Below are 19,079 nucleotides of genomic sequence, written 5' to 3'. Positions count from 1 at the left end.
TTTACGCAGGGCACATCATACGCAGCTGGAGCATATGCTCAAAGCTGCGCTGGAAGAACCCCTCGGGTGCCTCGGAAGAACTAACGGGCCATGCGCTGCATGCCACAGGCACAAGCCTCATTAGTTGAATGGGCTCCAGCATAAGCAGATTTCCCCTTACATGGAGGTTTCCGGAACGGATCCCTGCATAATGGGAGGGCCCACCGTACTTACTCTAACTGAGACTAAAGGGTTCATCGCACAGGGCTTGTGGAACGGGACCAGAGCAGAACAAAAGGGGGCAGGAAGGAAACGGAACAGGGAAAGAACGCATATTATTGCATGGGAGAACGCTGCCGATGCTGCCGGAATTCCCCAATCCATTCTCCATCCATCCCAAGGCAGCCGATTTTCAACAACTGTTCAGAATCGTTCTTGAAAGTCGACTGCTGTGGTACGGATGGGGAACGGATTGAGGACTTCCGGCAGCATCAGCGGCATTCTCTCATGCGGTAATATGCATCCTTTCCCCACTCTATTCCCTTCCCGCCCCCTTTCGTTTCGCTCTGATCCCGTTCTACAAGCTCCATGCAATAAACTTCTAAGCCTTGGCTTTAGGCCTCAGAATTCTTGCTTGTTTCTAAAGAAAACTCTGTCAAAAGTAGTGACCATCTCTAATTTCTATGCATGGAGCTTTGGGTGTGAGCTAATTTCATCCATTAGCTCCCAGACAACCTAATGACACAGAGCAATATAAAATATTGTGAAGACTTGATATATGACTACTTTAAAGCTAAGAAGATGATGTTTCTCAATTCCAGTAATTACCTTTACTTCTCCTCACCACTATCACTCTGAACAAACTTATCTTACCTGATTTAGCAAATTAAGGATGGGTGAACAATGGACATATTTACTACTTGGATGGACAGTCATGAGGCAACACCAGGGATCTCCAGGTAATGACTAGAAAACAGTCCTGCCTGAAACACTAAAGAGCCACTGGCCATCAGAGTTGACAGCACTGGCAAAAATGGGCCAATGGCAAAAAGTTGACAGCACTGGCAAAAATAGACCTGTTCCTAGGTAGCTCCTTATATTCACTTCCCTACAGTTTTTTTTACTGTATAGACAGGCTAAGGTACAGTAAGCTATATTTCAGAGATAGGAACTGGTAAAATCACCTGTGAATATTTATTGCCCAAAAAAAACCATGAAATTCATAGGGTTGCCACAAGTTGACAGGCAACTAGAAGGCACTTGCACACACTGACAGCATAATATAATTTGGTATGAAAGACCTAATGGAACACCCCAAGGATGCTGAGCCCAATGTTGCCAGAAGTTCAAATTTACAAGAATTGAGATCTAGTCAGTTTTCTGCCTGGTACACAATTATACAAATATACTTACAGGACTTCATGTTCAGTGTTGTATTTCAAAACAGACATGCTGAAATTCTGCTTCATTCAAACAACTGCAGCCATTCATTGTTCACAGTACGCTTTTAGCTCTAGACAAGACAGGTTGCTTATTTCTGAACTAATATCCTGAGATTGTTTACCGGAGATGCAAAATTGGTGACTTAGGTTCAGAAGATGGTTTCCACTACTTGACAATCACATCACATGCATCACTACACTACATGTTTTTAGGATGCTGCATTCCCAAAGGATAAGATATTGTCTTTGCATAATAGTTTTTCCTTTTCTCCTGACCAAGATGCAAATGAAAGGAAATCAGTGATTGACTGTTTCTCTCCACCAGTGCTACAGGGAATTTTTCCCAGTGACAGAATGTTTTGTTTGCTCCTTCAGTTTTCACTCTGCTACTATTACTGGCAATATAGCCTGCATCCTCTGGGGACCTATTTTTTCCCCATAATTAGAAAAAGAAAGCACGCCATTAGCTGATCTTGGCATAATAACCCACTATAAATGTATGTACCAATGTCTGTGAAGCAAAATGTAAAACTTTTAAAATGAAATGTTGTTAGGGGGCGAAAAGAGGATTATAACAGACATGCTGTGAAAGCACTCCAAAAAAGTTAATAGATTTATGTTGACTAATAAGTTCTAATTGAACAAGGCTGCTTCGAAGTATAGCAGTACTCTTTGATGGTGCTCACGTTTTTCTCAAAGTGCCTTTGTCAAAGCCCATCCTCTTCTCCCCTCCCACCTAATCCCATCAACAATTCCCAGGTGAAGTATTTTATCAGTACTCACTGGGATTTGAATACATCTTTAATGCATTCTTTTCTCAACAACAGTGAAAAACCTGAGTTCCCTCTATCAAATTCCAACTAATTTTCAGAAACTAACGGGTACTTTATTTACTGAAGATTAAAATATTACTCCAAGTGTTAAAATAATTCATTTAAATACCAGGCTGTTTGAAATATACAATGTAATAACCTTGAGAATTTGGCTTTAATTTTAAAGGATAGCTTTTTTTAAAAGATCCAAGTTTTAATCAAAGTCAGACTCATCATTTTGCCAGGGGATTCGAGTTAATGAATTAAATCACATATTCCTGTACATTTCAAGGAGTTCTAAAGGTTAATTACACTTGACAATATTATGGTTTAGTATATTATATTATTTTTAATAAGTATCAATACTGGAGAAGTTTGTCTTCCTATTAATACATGGCTATTTTGTAATTTGTTAGACTTTCCTTATTTGAATGGCATACTTGTTAGCCTCCTTACACCCCTCCTCTTTTGATATCAAAAATACAGGTTAATTTGCCCTTGTATAACCCTGTTGTGAACGCCATTACTGGGCTTCCTTCATCACATGTAAGCTAGCAATAGGAGTTGCTTGCACCCTGTTTTTCCAGACATCCTTCAACAATAATAATGTCAGATAAATGTCCATAATGGAATGATGCCAAGGAGTCACTGGCCCTGGCAACCTTGCCTACTAATCTGGCATCCTTGCCTACTAATCAGAAATGCGCTTCCATCACCCACATTCACACCCCAATGTTACCACCTCCGAAAACCAACTTCAAAGTGGTTCAAATCCATTTCAAAGGAAGCACCCACATTTGGTTTTTTATATACCCTAAATTTTGTCCCAGGGCTAGATAGTAAGCCTGAGGGCAGGGAACCGTCTATTATCCCCTCTGTTGTACACTGCTCGGATCCCCAGTGATTGGGCGGAATAATAATAATAATAATAATAATAATAATAATAATAATTAGTTTATTTATATCCCGCTTTTCCAATTTTTGATCAAAGTGGCGTATATAAATAAATCCTATTATTATTATTATTATTATTATTATTATTAAAATTACCTATATATACTGGTACTTTTATTTGTTTCCCTAGCTTAGTCCAGTATCAGGCACCAAATGCTGCCAATTTTCTTGGATAACCCCTCTCTCGCTTGCCAACCTCCGTTTGCCTCGATAGTGAGTGAGTTCCTTTTCTCTCCAGACTTGTAACAAGTGGAGAAACTATTCAATTCAGGTATGGAAATTAGTTTGGCCTTCTCTGTTCCAAGGTTACACCTTTGAAATTCCTAGTCCTTATGAGTGTGTGTGGTTGTATGTATTGGATGATTGTTGAGTTCCCCTTTTTACAATAAACTACTTAGAAGCCTGCCTCTAGAATTCTTCTTGTCTCTTGACCTGGTATACATAGGGACTAGACCCCATGGCTAAGTAACCTAGCCACTATCATTGAGGTATTTCATAATTCTAAAACATACATTGACGTTTTAGTGTTCCATTTTGGGACAGATATATACCCAGGTTTACATACTCTTGTGTAAGTGTGGTTGATGCTTACTGTTTCACACCTAATGACATCACTAGGAGGTGCCCCTTGTAACATGACCAGAACACACCTCCTGTGGCATCTCAATGGGTCCCAGGTTTTGGTGGTGAAATCTGAGAGCCTGTGATAGTCTTGAACTAGAAACCCTATGAGTGTTCCATTCCACTGCTGATCATTCCACATTCTGGAGCCAGTGAGTATATTTATTACTGTTGCATTTGGTTCATTAGGTCCCCCCTCCCCCCGCCTTGATATTTCTGCAAAACCCTGGGGCTTCCTTCAGCTTCCAGGTACATTTTTGTATGTGGGTGGCAGGTACCCTTTGGGAAAAACAATTTATGGCTGAAAAGTCCTACCTATATCTCAAACATTATGCCATTTCAGCTCATTATTCTGACAGTCATCTCTAGCACTAAATTGTATAATCACCCACCATCTTTGTACATGCAACTTGGTCAGTGACCATCCAGGAAAAACAATCACTAAATAATCTTAGGTCTTCAAAAATAGCTTGTCTGAAATGTCTGCCAAAATGCCTATGAACTTCTCTTTCTTTTCTCCTCCCATCATTTTTATCACCCATCTGATTAGACTAGACCTTTACATTTTCTAAGGAATTTAAATTGCAGACCTCTTTGTATCCCTTATTAACATGTTATGAGAATTCAAAGAAAGAATTCTAAAAGAGAGGTGACATCTGGCATCCCTCAGGGCACCATCCTGTCCCCCATGCTGTTCAATATTTACATCAAGCCACTGAGCGAGATCATCTAGAGACATGGGGCTCAGTGTTATCAGTAGGGATGACACCCAAATATGTTTCTCTATGTCTTTGACTGTTGCAGTGACTAAGGATGGGCTCTCTCCTCTGAATGCCTGCCCTCGATCGGTCATGGGCTGGATTAGGGAAAACAAACTCAGGCTGAATCCAGAGAAAACAGAGGTACTAGTGATAGGAACCTCAGGTCCAGGGAAGGAAATTTGTCAACCTGTTCTGGACAGGGTCACACTTCCCCTAAAGGACAAAGTTTGCAGCTTAGGAGTACTCCTGGACTTGTCCTTACAGCTGTCATCTCAAATGGATGTGATGGCCAGGAGTGGTTGCTATCAACTTTGGTTGATACGCCACCTGCGACCCTACCTGGACCGAAGGGACCTTGAAGCAGTGGTACATGCACTGGTAACCTCTAGTCTTGATTTTTGTAATGTGCTCTACATGGGGCTACCCTTGCGCCAAGTTCGAAAGCTTCAATTGGTCCAAAATACGGCAGCCAAACTGGTCACTGGTACCTCCAGGTCGGACCATATAACACCCATATTAAAATCACTTCCCTGGCTGCCAATCAGCTTCTGGGCACAGTACAAGGTGTTGGTTATTACCTTTAAAGCCCTACATGGCTTGGGTCCAAGTTACTTGCAGGAACATCGCTCCCTACATAATCCGCCCCGCACTCTCAGAACATCTGGAAGAATTTGTTAGAAATACAAAGGACCAGATTGGCTATGACTTCCCAAAGAACTTTTATTGCTGCTGCTCCTAAATTGTGGAATGGCTTGCTGGAAGAGATCTGTCTTATTACCACCTTGGACGCTTTTAAGAAGGTAGTCAAGATAGAGCTCTTCCAGCGGGCCTATCCATCTGACCCCTTTTATGATATCCATTCATTAATCCTTGACGATGATTCTTTGCAATCCTACTGCTACAAAACTATCATCTCTGATAAGTTAGCTTTATCTGACATTATTATTGTTGAAGTGATGTATTGTATTTCATTTATTCCATTTTATTGATTGTAATTATATGTGATTTTATCGGGTTGTAACTTCGCCTCAATCCGCAGGGAGAGGCAGGAAATATTAAAAAATAATTTATTATTATTTATTTATTATAAAGTACTGTCATGCCACGCTTGCATGTGGGAATCTTAATAGCAACCACTGATCCTAATTTAGCATCTTAGACTAGCTCACTGGGCCAGGGGCTCAAGCTAAACCTTTCTTTCCTTAACGTGTCTTTTGGAGGGGAAAATCTCTACTAAAAAGTAACATCAGATTCATCCTTTTCCAAAAGAATCTCTTCCATCTTTTCTCTCCAGACACTAGAACATCTTAGTAATATAGCTAAATCTTTGTAGGGCTGAGTGATGAACAATTCCAACACAGACACGCAGTGTGAAGATACATTTGTTTTCCTTTCTATTTCTTCTCTGTAATTACCTGTGCTCTTTCACCTCTTTTGGGGAAAAAAATACCAATTTCATAATGTTTAGCTGTGAAGATCAAGCTCAAAATGCCTACACATCTTGGCCTCCAAATGTTGTTGCACTCCAATTCATATCAGCCTAGATAGAAAGCCTAATGGTCATAGATGATGTGTGTTTTTATCATGAAGCCCCCACCCATGACCTGAAGCCTGGGAAGAAGGAGAAATGGAGACTCCTTTTCTCAGACAGGTGGAAGGAAACCTTGCTCAAGGACATACCTGTCTTAGAAACTCTTCTGCACATAGCTGGCACCTGAGTTTAGTGTATTTTCTTTTCTTTTTGGATGGTTGAACTGAATAGCACAGAGGAATGGGGGAGTATAAACCTTTCTAGGGTATATAAACCTCCTCAGTGAGATGATCCATGACACTAATGTGTAATGTGCCTTTAAGCCTACTTTGTTCAAATATTCTTTGTACAAATAGATGGTATTTAATTACATTTTCATCCCACCTTTCCCCCTGAGAGATCAAAACATTGTACATTATTTCTTCCCTGACTAAGGCTATTCTCACAGTTACCTGGTGAGGTAGGTTATGTTTGGGAGACAATTTATTGGTCCAAGGTCATCCAGTCAGTTTCTTTTCTGACTAGGGAAGTGGAACTGAGGAAATGAACATGTATATTCTCAGTCTTAGTAAAACAACAACAACAACATTTTTCCCACACAGAAAGATTTAAAGTCTCTCTCTAATCATCATACTATTGTGGTTATAAAACATACAGTGCACTTTAAATATTGAAAACATACAATCGTGTAGCCTCTGACATATTATTCTGGTCACGCATTCTTCTAAGTGAGGACTGTTAAACCATGCTCCCTGCATTTAACCACATTGTCTAAATCAAGGTTCCATAATTAAATTTTCTCCCCGGTTTTGTGTTTCAGGTGCCTGTAAATTATAGACAGATGTTTTCATCAAATTACTCCTTAGGGAAAGTTTAAACCTGTGCTGAACTATCCATATTGGAGGAGGAGGAGGAACAGCAGCAGCAGCAGCAGCAGCACTTGATATGCAGCTGTATATAGGCATCATAAAAGAATATATTTGCTCATTAACAACCATAAATGCTAAATTTACTTATTATTCCATATAGTGTTATTTTATTATTCTTCTTGATATAGTTTTTCTTAAAAGATTCACTTTTGTTTTCCATGACTACAAGTTGTCATTTCCTAAACCAATTGATTTATGGACAATGAAAATATTAATGTTGGACAAAACTAAACTGCTAGACTCTGCACTGTTTTGCAACTGATGCAAAGAAAGCAAGAAAAACAGAATTGAGGTAGACAGAACAAACTTCAAAGTCTTCCTGAATTCATAAAAATCTTTTTTCCACCATGTTTGCCCCTCCATGCTGTAACCATTTTTTGGGGGGGGAGGGGGAACAGTACAAAAGTAGCCTAGCTATTTTACAGTACTGTTCATGAGCTCATTATTTTGATATAAAGTAAGTTTTCTGTATAACCACATCAGGCACTTTGTTAATTTAAAATGGTTTATTTGTACATTCTGAAGCTTACATTTCTATACTGAGTAAAGTTTTTTGTCCCCTATTAGGCTCTGCTATAAATGTAACTGAAGTTAATATTATATGCACATGTTGAAATCTATACTTTATATATTTATGGGAGAATCCGTTGTTTACAAGTTTATGTTTTACTGTTGATGAAGTTGCAGAGTCAAATATATTCAGTTCTCTTATATTCTTTGCTTTCTCTACTCTGCACCATTTGTGTATGATATTTTATGATGAATGTTGTAAGAGAGTCAGTGTGAAACATTTGTGTGTTCAATATTGCTTTTCTTAAAGTGTTTCTGTTGGCTATGTTATATATTATTTATATTTTTCCTATTTTATAACTTTACAGGGTAAAAATTGGAGGTCAGCAGACTTCAGTTGAGCACACATAATTGGAAGCAATTTCCGGTGGCCTTGTTTTGTGACACTAAAAAAGATTAACAAATGATTATGAAATAAACTTATGCATACTACTAGATGCTCTCAAAAGCTTAGGTCATAATAAATTTATTAGCCTTTACATTGCCACAAGACTCTTTGTTGTTAAGTCTACAAAAGTATGCTGTCAATGAATATGATTCCACCTTGAAAGAGCGCCATTGTGGATGCCTCTCCGAGTTCACAGCCATCACAGTGGGCTGATTCCAGGCTGCACCCTTCTTCATCAATATATAAGAGGTAATGTGTTCTTGAAAGGATAAGGATACACTAGGTTTAAAAAAAAAAAAAAGCAGGGAAACCCCATTGCACTACCAAAAAATTATGGACTAATCCCAAAACACTGGATGACTGGCTAGGGTAGTAGAGTGTGCCCAAAGGCAATATGTACAGGCATGTTTTTATTTTTCTATATCTAGAAAAGCAATCCTGCACTTTAATATCCTTGCAAGGTTGCTAAAATGAGTACCCAGCTTGATGAGGGCAATTAGCTTACAGTTGTAAACCACTTAGAGACTGCTCAGTGTGGTGTGAAGCGATAAATAAATGAAGCTGCTTTAATATCAAAAGTCTGGAAGTAATGTAGAATGCCTTAGCTAAGCAGCTGGTCAATCAGGACCCATCTTATTATACATATTCACCACATATGTATCATCAGGTCAAAACCAACATTCACAACAGGATTCCCAGCTTCTCACTGACACCAAAAGACAACTTTGTAATGTTGGAGCGGGGTGAGGGAATTTCCTTGCACTTCCAGAAATGAAACCATTGAAGAACACTGAGAGTCTAAACATACTATAAGTACCCATAGAAGAGGGAAGATAAAAGGAAGCACTTCTTCATACAATCAAGTATGAAGAATCCAGTTATGGAGCTCACTACACAGTATGTCCTGGTAGCCATGAGCTAACATAGGTTTAAATATGGATGACAGAAACTGATGGAAGACAGTCTACCACTGACTATCTGCAATGATGGCTCAAAGGAACCTTCCACATTTAGAAACACAAAATTCCTGTTAAAACACTTTTCCTTGAAATAAAGTGAGATAAGAGATGAGTGGAAAGCTAAGCTATAAGCTCTATACCGCAGCAGTTAAAAAACTCTGCAACACCACTAGATGAAATATAGAACTATTCCACCACTCAGTACTCTTCATATACTATCAAGTTTACAGAAAATCCTTTGAAGTAGGATAAAGTTCCTTCCAAGGTAGCATGAAAAGTAAACCTTTTCTACCAGTGGCTCATCAAGCTGTAATTACTAGATCATAAAATAAATAACTGAAGCTTCTACAAATTGCCAAGACTCTATTGCTATTTTAGGGTTTTTAATTCATTACATATGGCTGGAACTTAATATTGTGATATTTCAGGAAGAATATTGATTTGTAAAAGAGTTTTTATTTTTAATTTCCAAGAATAAAACTATTTTTCTGCATACTATATGAATATACTTCAGAAGCAATAATCAGACAAGTTAAATAATTTCTTACCTGTAATGAGTCATGCAATGATCTTTGGACTTCAGAGCTAAGAAGAGGCTCCAGGTTTTCTTCAAATACCATTAACTGTTCTATAAAGGTGGAAGATGGAACAACACAAGCATTTTTTCACTTTCTGAAATTCCACCAGTTTCTACAGCAGTCAAGAATCCTGATACTGTATAGGTCTGCAAAATCTGGTAATAAAGAAAAGAAAGAAAATATTGTAAAAGGCAGAAGCAATATGTACAGTAGAAATTAATTGTTAACCTGAGGTGCATCTATATTATAGAAATGATGACATTAGTGCTGGCTTCTAAGGGAGGGTATTCCACAACCACGGTGCCATAACAGAGAAAGCCCTCTTCCATGTACTCCCACAATGTATTGCTCCAACTGCTGGGACACAGATGTCAGCAAATTTGGAGAGCCACTTCTTAAAGTATCAAAGTTCCCCAAGTTATTTAGGCCTCTAAAGGTAAGTACCAGCACCTTGAATTCTGACCTGAATAATACTGATAGCAAGTGCAACTGCTTGAAAACGTGCTTTATACAGTTTCTGCAATGAGATGGTCAACAATCAAGCTGCTGCATCTTGCACAAGCTGAAGATTCTGAGTTGCCTTCTATGGGCAGCCCCAACACAATGCAGTAGGTGAACTGAAAATTTACCAATCCATGTGCTACTGTGACTAAGGCCCAAAACACATGAGCCAAAAACCCAAGCCTCAGACCAATCCAGGGGTGTGATGTACAGATGCCGCACGCCTGGATCGGGCTGAAGCTGTACCACAGCCACCTAAAATGGCCCAGGGCAGCTGGCAAAAGGAACGCAAAAAAGCAAGGAGTCTGCCAGCAAGGAGTCTGAGACCGGGGCAGTGGGCAGCCTCAGGACCGCAGCATCTGGTCACCACAATCCTGAACCAAACGGGGAGCAACTGGAGCTGCCAGTCCACTTGACCTTCATGTTGTCTTGTCTAGGAAATGTTACAGGTGGTAGACAGGGTGAAATTGGTGCCAAACACTATTGGCCAAGGAATCAACCTGTGTCTCCAGTGACCAAGATGGATCTAGGAGTACTTTCACACTAGGTATGTGCCTCCTTGTGGGAGTCTAAGCCTATCACAATTCCTAGACCTAAGAATCACCAAGTGCATGCTGATGTCACTAATCACCAAAACTCCTAATGACTTCTCATTTCCATTTACTTCACACAGAGAGAGAACAACACGGAGGATAGAATGGAACCCAGCAGCACCCCACAGCTTTAAGGTCATCAAGTTGACAGGAATATCCCATTCTACTCTGTGAAATTGGCCCTGCAGATTGGATCAGAGCTACTTTAAGACAATTGCTCCTACATCCATCCATCAGACTCAGTCCAGTAGGATGCCATAATCAGTGGTGTCAACAACTGCTAAGAAATACAGGATGATCAAAAGGGGAGCACTCCCCACCACATTTTTCATCCAGTTAATTAGGGCAACTAAGGCTGTTTAGATATAATATCTTGGTTTAAATTCATACACTGAAATAAGTTATCTGGGTTTTTTGAAGAACATTCTGAAGCTGCCGAGCCACAATGTGCTCAAAATGCCCTGCACCAAAATTGATATTAGTAATATAACGGTAGTTCTTAGAACTATGGAACTGCACTGAGTGAAGTGATGTGCTGTACTTCTCTCTGTGTATGCATTTCATTGAAACTGTGTTTCAAATGTTTCAAGTGTTTTAGCTGTTTTAATTATATTTTAATAATGTTGCTGTTTAATTCTTTTTTAACTTTTGTAAATTAATGTTTTAATTGGACCTTTTAATTGGAGTCGCTCTCTCTCTCCATATTTATAATAATAAAAAATTATTGTAAGCTGCCTTGGATCCCATTTTGGGAGAAAGATGGAATGTAAGTGTAATAAACAAAAACAACCCCCCCCCCCTCAAAATCCAAGGAAGTCCTTTTCAGGAGAGGAATGCACTATAACCTTTCCCAATGAAATTTTTTTTAATGTGAATAATTTTTTAATATGAAGTTTCTGTTATGAATATTGTCATCATTATGGACCAGGTGATAGGTTACTAGAAATAGCATTTCCTTTTTGCTTTGTAGTTAGCATCAGCTTGAACTGCCTCCACAAAAGAACTTCAAGTCCCATGGTGCACTTTGATGGTATACACTTCCATATCTAGTACTAGAGGAACTGGGGCATTCTTTTTCTCCCACTGCAATCATCCATGGTACCAACACTTTCTCCAGACACTTCCTTAGCTTTTCAGATCACGTTCCTAGTATGCTCTGGGAACTGCAGGAGTAACTGAGGTTTGAAGTAGGGACAGTGGGATCCAGTGAATGCAAACCATTGGATCCTAGCACACAAGTGTACCCTCGACACTTTCAGATAGCTCAGTTAAAATACTATTGCTCTACAAGCCTTCAAACTGAATAGTAGCTGTGGGGTTTAGGATGTACCCTGACTGTTTTGTGTAGTATCACTGATGTCTATTTAATTGTTTCATCATTTTAATGGCATTATAATTTCCATGGCATGGAGCCAAACTGAGCAAATAGAAGAAATACATTAGGGCTGTCCCATTTTCAGAAGCTTCTCATAGTTTAGTGCCAAGGTCTGTGTTACAATATAAGTAACAGTGAATAAGAATGTTAACAGTTTGTATAGCATATTCATTCTAGTGGGCTGTGGAAAAAAAAGAAGAGATGAGAATAAATTTGTGCAAAATCTAATAAGTAAGCTTGTGCTGCCGAATGAGACTATCATTTTTTCAAAATTCAGGCATTTTCTACTAAATGCACTTCTACTATAGAACCATGACACAGAAGATGCTTCTGCTAAAAGGGCAGCTTTTAATCCAACCTGTTGCTTCTATTATTATTAGACAGACAGAAGACTGCTGGTCCAAAGGTGATATTTAAAATGGGGTTAAAAGGAACCTAATGTCATTCTGTTTTCTGTATTCCCCGATACATATTTCAAATAACATTAAAGGATCAAGTTTTCTCTTATTTATTCTATATGCTCTGCCAACCCCCAGTCCAATGAGATGGAATGAAGATGGATTTACAAGGAATATTTTTAAACAGGCTCAGTACAAAGTACATGTTGAATACAGTAATCTGATCTACACAGTTTTTGAGTTTTATCTGATGGCTCAGACATTTATTGGGAATAATAGGGGGGGGAAACACTAAAAATGGGAAATCATGTATTGTTTCAAACAAAAATAATTTTGTCAGTTTCCCAAGAGACCAACAACAGATTCTAAACTGCATGTATTAATAAACTTCATGAAATCACTAATCTTGATGAGATATTACTACATCATAAAAATCAGGTAATGGCAACTTTTTAATGAGTCAAAGCCAAACTATTTTCTATCATGAAAATACTGAAAACTAGTTTCTACCATTCTCAGCATAAAAAACACATATAGAGAGACACACAATAATCTTTCCTCTTGCCTGGTCCTTACTATCTATCTCCTTTATTGAAAGGTTATCACAACATCTAACATCTATGACATTTTACAATCAGCAACTGAGACAAATAAAGATAGGGTTTATGAAACCATGTTCTGTATTATAGGATCCATGTTCCGTCTCCAACATCAATTCAGCTCAGACATGAAACAATGTAAGGGTTTGGATACCAGTGGAATTTGCTTCAGGCTTTAGATTCCACATTCTTTGAGCACATACAAAATTGTACAGTATTTGGAACAGTAGCTGTTTCAAGGACAAGACAGAGAAAAACAATGAAAATACATTGCACACTTACACACCCCTTTCAATTTGATGCAGAAAAGTCTGCTCCAGAAGACCTCTCAACTAATGAACATGATTAGAACATAATCAGGTAACATTTACTTTAATATCCTTGGAAAATACACTTTAGCCCTAATATCAACACTATCTACCCTCAAAACCATTAAATAGTATACTATGTATGACTAAATGTGATCTAATTTCCTTTCCCCCACAATTGACTTTTACCCAATTCCCCCTCCCACTACCTCTTAGTGTTTGAACACTAAGTACCTAATTTCATTACCTCATCATGCTTGAAAGCTTTGCTTAACACATGCTTCACCACTGCCTTCAATGTGGAGTGATTTAAAAGGGGATTGCGACCATTGGGCAATCTGGTTTCCCTTAGAGAGACACTTGTCTTTAATGTCAACTATGCAGCTTGAATGCATAGAGAAGGCATGCAATGTGTGCAGAATATGTGTAAACCAGCTCTGTTCTCTTCTGTCAACAGGAGAACATTTCCTGCTTACTCATTGCATACAGAACACATTCCCCAATACTAAGAAGAACGAAGCAACCCTTAAGGCTTTTTGGTATGTATCAGTAATCCTATATGTTATGTTTTACTATTATTTATATCCCACCTCTGTCCTCACATGGGACCCAAGGTAGAATCCTACAGAGTTTTCAATCATACCCACAGCTTGTAAAGTTATTTTTTTCTACTTTTAACAGAGATGTTAGTGGAGAAGGAGGGAGGAAGAGGGAGGAAAACACACCATATTTTCCCCCTTTAAACCAAAATTAAGAATTCATTCCATAGTTATTGTGCTGTAAATAATGCATCTTCTCGATTTCTTAAAAATAAAGTATATATTTTTTAAAAATAAATGAACCACTATCTGGAAATTGTCAACCACTGATTGTTTCATTTAGTCACTGACCTCTTTAAAAAAACAAACCCATCCCTGGGCTTCCAGTAGTTGTCTTAAGCTATATTGCTTCACTTTATAAAACCCCCTTACTTCAGCCTATAAAATTCTATTTTTTTTTTAAAATCAATTAGAGTCAAAGTCTCCAGCACAAAGCATCAGCTACACAATGCAGGGTCCTGAAGTGGCACAGTATAAAACGCTGTTTCATCTGCAGCTATCAAATGAGCTCCAATTTACCCTAATAATCATCATTGGAACAGGAGAAAATAATTACATATTTGTCAGAAGAAGAGCTATTTCTCAACATTTGCATAGGCAAAAAAGGACCATCTCAGTCAGCCTTGTGGCTCAGCAGGCATTGTTAGTAGGTGGTAAATGAGAGAGACCGAGAGAGAGAGAGAAAGAGAGAGAGAGAGAGAGAACAGAAGTGATGCTTAATCTATGGGAAGAAAAGGAAGGAGGGGACAGTGCTAAGCTAGGCACCCTGATGCCATACGATTTATACAGCGCAACGGATGCCTGTCTTAGTGTAAGCAATTTGTTTAGCACTTCCAGCTGAAGGGCTGCTCACTGGTGTCTGAGAAAATTAGATGCCTAATGATGAAATATTAAGGACAGAAGGGAAGAGGAATGAGAGTAAATGTCTCTTGATAAACCCACTTAAGTTGCATTGTTCTAAAGAGGGAAGTGAAAGCTTAATTTCTTTGGCACATGTTCTAAAAGAGAAGTCGAAACAATGAGACCAAAGCTCCATTGCCATTGCCTGCAGAAATAATCCCCATATTCAGTAACTGCACAAAGTACAGAAGCAGACATGTGTATGTGTTTTAGGGTACATGCTTTGGTGCTGTCTGTTTTTCCCAAAGAACCACACCATTCATTCAGTGAGATAAAAGAAAAGTTGGAATTAAGAGAAATCCTTTCCTATGGACATCTGGCATTTAAACATTCTCTGTCAGGGAAGGTTTTGATGACAGACTATGCTTAGGATACCATTATGCTTGCTGAAGCTTTATTGAATAATACAGTGCAACAACTGGCTCTCTCTCTCTCTCTCTCTCTCTCTCTCATACACACCCTAAGTTGAGTCTGGGACAATTATAATATTAAATCTCAGTATTATAACTGAAAGGCACTTTGCCTCCATCTGCTACAAGAATATCTTTGCACAAATACTTTTAATGATATCATGCTGTATTCCTATCTTCCCCGCCACTGCTACATTTATTTCCAGTCTCATTCCTGAGGGTGGAAAACAATGGGGGATGCAATCTGCTGGACTGTAATCTTTCCAACCAGCATGGAAGCATACAGGATTTTGAACCTCATATATGCTTTATCTAGTTTGACTCAAACAACCCAAGGGAGGGGTGAGTCGGTAGGGAGCCACACAACTTGTATGAGCCACTTCACTTCCCTGACACAGCTAATAAGAGATCAATTAAAAACAACCAAGGAACAACTTTATCGTCATCCCACTGTCACACCAAGGGCAGAGCCCTGGGTGCAGGAGGTACAGCATGATGGGGACCAAGAAAACAAAATTTATCAAGCATTCAAGAGTCACTGGGGGTGGCAATCTGGGCCTCTGCTAACTGAGCCACCAAAGAGATCCAAGTGGGACTGTCAGCCATCGCGTTGTTGTTGCCCCCATCAGTGGCCCACCGGGGTTGCTCCAGCATTCCTAATTCCCCCTACCACTCCACAGAGCACTGTGACTCAAGTGCTGACAGCAACAGTGTGATGATCTGGCTCCAGGCCAGGGGAGACCCTCTTCCATCATGGTCCCCCAGAAAGCCTAGCATCTTGTACAGCTGTGGCAGCAGCAACAGCAGCTTAGGGTGACTTGGTAGTGACTCAGATGTGGCTGCAAATTTTTTTTTTCAACTTTACAAAAATCCAGTCCCAGAATTTCCAGGTGTCAGCTGACTGGAAGATTCTGGATGTTACAGATTTTCCCTAAATTCTCCTACTGATGAAAAAAATCAATGTCTTGTTGTTTATTTGTGGGTTGGTGGGTGTGGGTGCACGTGTAGTGGTGGTATATGCCTTTAAGTCATTTCTGACTTACAGTGACCCTAAGGAAAACCTATCACAGAGTTTTCTGACCAAGATTTGTTCAGAGGGGATTTGTGATTTCCCCCATTTGAGGCTGAGAGAATGTGACATGCCTAAGGTCATCCAGTGGGTTTCTACGGCCAAGCAGGGATTTAAACCCTCATTTCCCAGAGTTCTAGTCTAACAATCAAACCATTACACAACACTAATCCTTTGCTGTATTTTGCCCATTCTGATTAATTTGTGCATTAATTAGTGTTAGTGTTTTGTTCTTTGTGGTGTATGTGCGCAGTTTGAAAAATGGTCTGAAGTTTGAAAAAGGACCACAGAGATAAAAGGAGGCTTTGTCCCCCACTTCCCAGGAGTCAAAGAAGCATACTGAATGACTATCACAAGCATCATCAATTCCATCTGCCATCTGATTATCTTAAATCCCTTCATTAATAAGATTTAGAGGAAAAGTGTTTTTGTTAAGCTAGTTAAAAAATGGAAAGAGATGGTAAAAGTTCGTTTCATCCGTAGAAAATTGCTTCCCTCCCCAAAATGAACACCAAAGATACCAATATTTTTTAAATGGTGAACTGAATTTTACCTAACCCAAACATCTTATTGCTGGCACATTCTTGAATCAGGACTAAATTGCCTGCCTGTAGTGGGCATAATAAGGATAAAAATGATAAACGATAAAATATTGCTAAAAGCACATTGAGAAGATGTAGAACCTTATAGTACTATCAGGGTCTACATCTGTTTCAATGTGCTTCAAGCAATATTTTATCATTTATCATTTTTATCATCACTATCCAATAAAATCAACATTCTGGGGCAAATATTCTTAGATAATCTGCACTATATGAACACAGCATTAATTTCCCATGCAAACAAAATTATACTCAAAATCCTGCAACATAGATTCCATTGACAGAGAAATCCTAGAGGTGTAAGCGGGATTCAGGAAAGGCAGAAGCACGAGGGACTACGTTGCAACATAAGATGGCTAATGGAGAGTAGCAAGGAATTTTAGAAGAAACTCAGTGTGTGCTTAATAGACTACAGCAAAGCATTTGACTGCACAGGTTACAGAAAACTATGGATGGATCTTAAAGACATGGGAATCCCATCACATCTGATAGTTCAGATGAGAAATCTGTACCTGGGGCAAGAGGCTACTGTTAGAACAGAATACAGAGAAACAGAATGGCTCCTATTTGGAAAAGGGGTCAGGCAAGGCTGCATCCTATCACCCTGTTCATTCAACCTTTATGCAGAAAGTACTACATGAAGAGCAGGCTTAGATTAGGAAGAAGGAGGAGTGAAGATTGGAGGAAGAAACATTAACAACCTAAGATATGTGGATGACACTATACTAATAGCAAAAAACTTCATACACTTGGAACAATTACTATGGAACGTAAAGGAAGAAAGTGCAAAGGTAGTCCTAATGCTGAACATAAAGAAAACAAATATAATGTCCATGGAAGAACTACATACATTCAAGCTAGACAACGAAGAAAGAGAAATAGTAAAAGAGTATACCTCAGATAAAATATCAGTCAGAATGGAGAGTGCAGTCAAGAAATCAAGAGAAGGCTGGGAATTGGAAGCACAGCTATGAAAGAACTAGATAAGATTCAAAAGAATAAAGACATACAAACAAGCAGCAAAATTAGAATTGCCCAAACCATTGTATTCCCCATCACCATCTATGAATGTGAGAGCTGGACAGTGGGGAAAACGGGGGGATTAAGATGAAAATCAGCTCACATGAGACATGGTGCTGGAGAAGGGTGCTGAGGATACTGTGGGCAGCCAAAAAGACAAACAGATGGGCCCTTTAACAGATCAAGGCTGAAATCTCCCTTGAAGCCAAGATGAAAAAAACAGAGGCTGTCATACTTTGGACACATCATGAGACTGTATGCTCATTAGAAAAGACAATAATGATAAGAAATGTGGAGGGAAGCAGAAAGAGAAGAAAACCGCACTGTAGATGGATAGAATCTATTAGGGAGGACACGGGTATGAATTTGCAATGGAGGACAGGGATTCTTGGAGATGTCTCATCCACAGGATGGCCATGAGTCAGGGTTGATTCAAAGGGAGTTAACAACAACAAACAAACAAACAATTCATGCTGAGGATTTGCTGCAATATGTTGTGGATTCCCACTAGTGATTTTAGAATGATATTTGCAGAGTGTTAAGTAATGTTAGAATGATGTCAGGATTACTGCATCCACTGAAAGGTTTCTGACACCAGATTAGTACTTTTGGGGAACACTATCTAGTCCTCAACACATGGTATGCACATAGTTGATGCTACGTCACAAGTTTTAATTTCACAAATGCAGAAGACTGCATAGGACAAGCTCACATCATCTTCACATGCAAACACACACCAAAGATTAGCATATCAATTTATCACAGCAAGCACTTGCTATTACCTACTGGTAATGAGGATGTGGATTGTATTCAGTGAAAGCTTATGCTATAACATATTCTTCAGCTTTTATGGTGCAACAACAAAACTCTTTTTTAACGCATAAAATGAATTTCATAATGCATGAAATGACTTTCTAGCACTACAAAGTCTTGATAAAATAGGGATGGACAAGTGTGGTGCTCCTGGTGTTCTGGGAGAATGTCTGGCAACTTCCACAATCCCTCGGCATTTACTATGTTGGTGAGAAGCCCATGGGAATTGTAGACCAAAACATATGGAGGGATTCTGATTTAGTGTTCTTTGAAGGGCTAGCATTCTCAACACCAGAACATCACTATTCAAATGCACCACCACTGCCAAGGACATCAGCCACTCAGTAGGAAATAGATTCCCAAGGCGT

General features: G+C 39.0%; 1 protein-coding gene across 3 annotated transcripts in view; it reads right to left on the bottom strand.

The window, feature by feature from the left end:
* Positions 1-19,079, bottom strand: part of LOC149312328 (plexin-B2-like) — a 377,818-nt gene that overhangs the window by 260,314 nt on the left and 98,425 nt on the right. For all 3 annotated transcript variants that reach the window (XM_089524408.1, XM_089524410.1, XM_089524409.1), the window contains one exon: positions 9,495-9,679. The gene's annotated coding sequence lies outside the window, so the exon portion shown is untranslated. The remainder of the gene's footprint in view (positions 1-9,494; positions 9,680-19,079) is intronic.

Source organism: Sceloporus occidentalis, unplaced genomic scaffold (genome assembly GCF_023333645.1).
Source record: "Sceloporus occidentalis isolate IW3139 unplaced genomic scaffold, rSceOcc1.0.p SCAF_5, whole genome shotgun sequence".
NCBI classification, from domain to species: Eukaryota; Metazoa; Chordata; class Lepidosauria; order Squamata; family Phrynosomatidae; genus Sceloporus; species Sceloporus occidentalis.
This window is presented reverse-complemented; position numbering and strand designations above follow the sequence as displayed.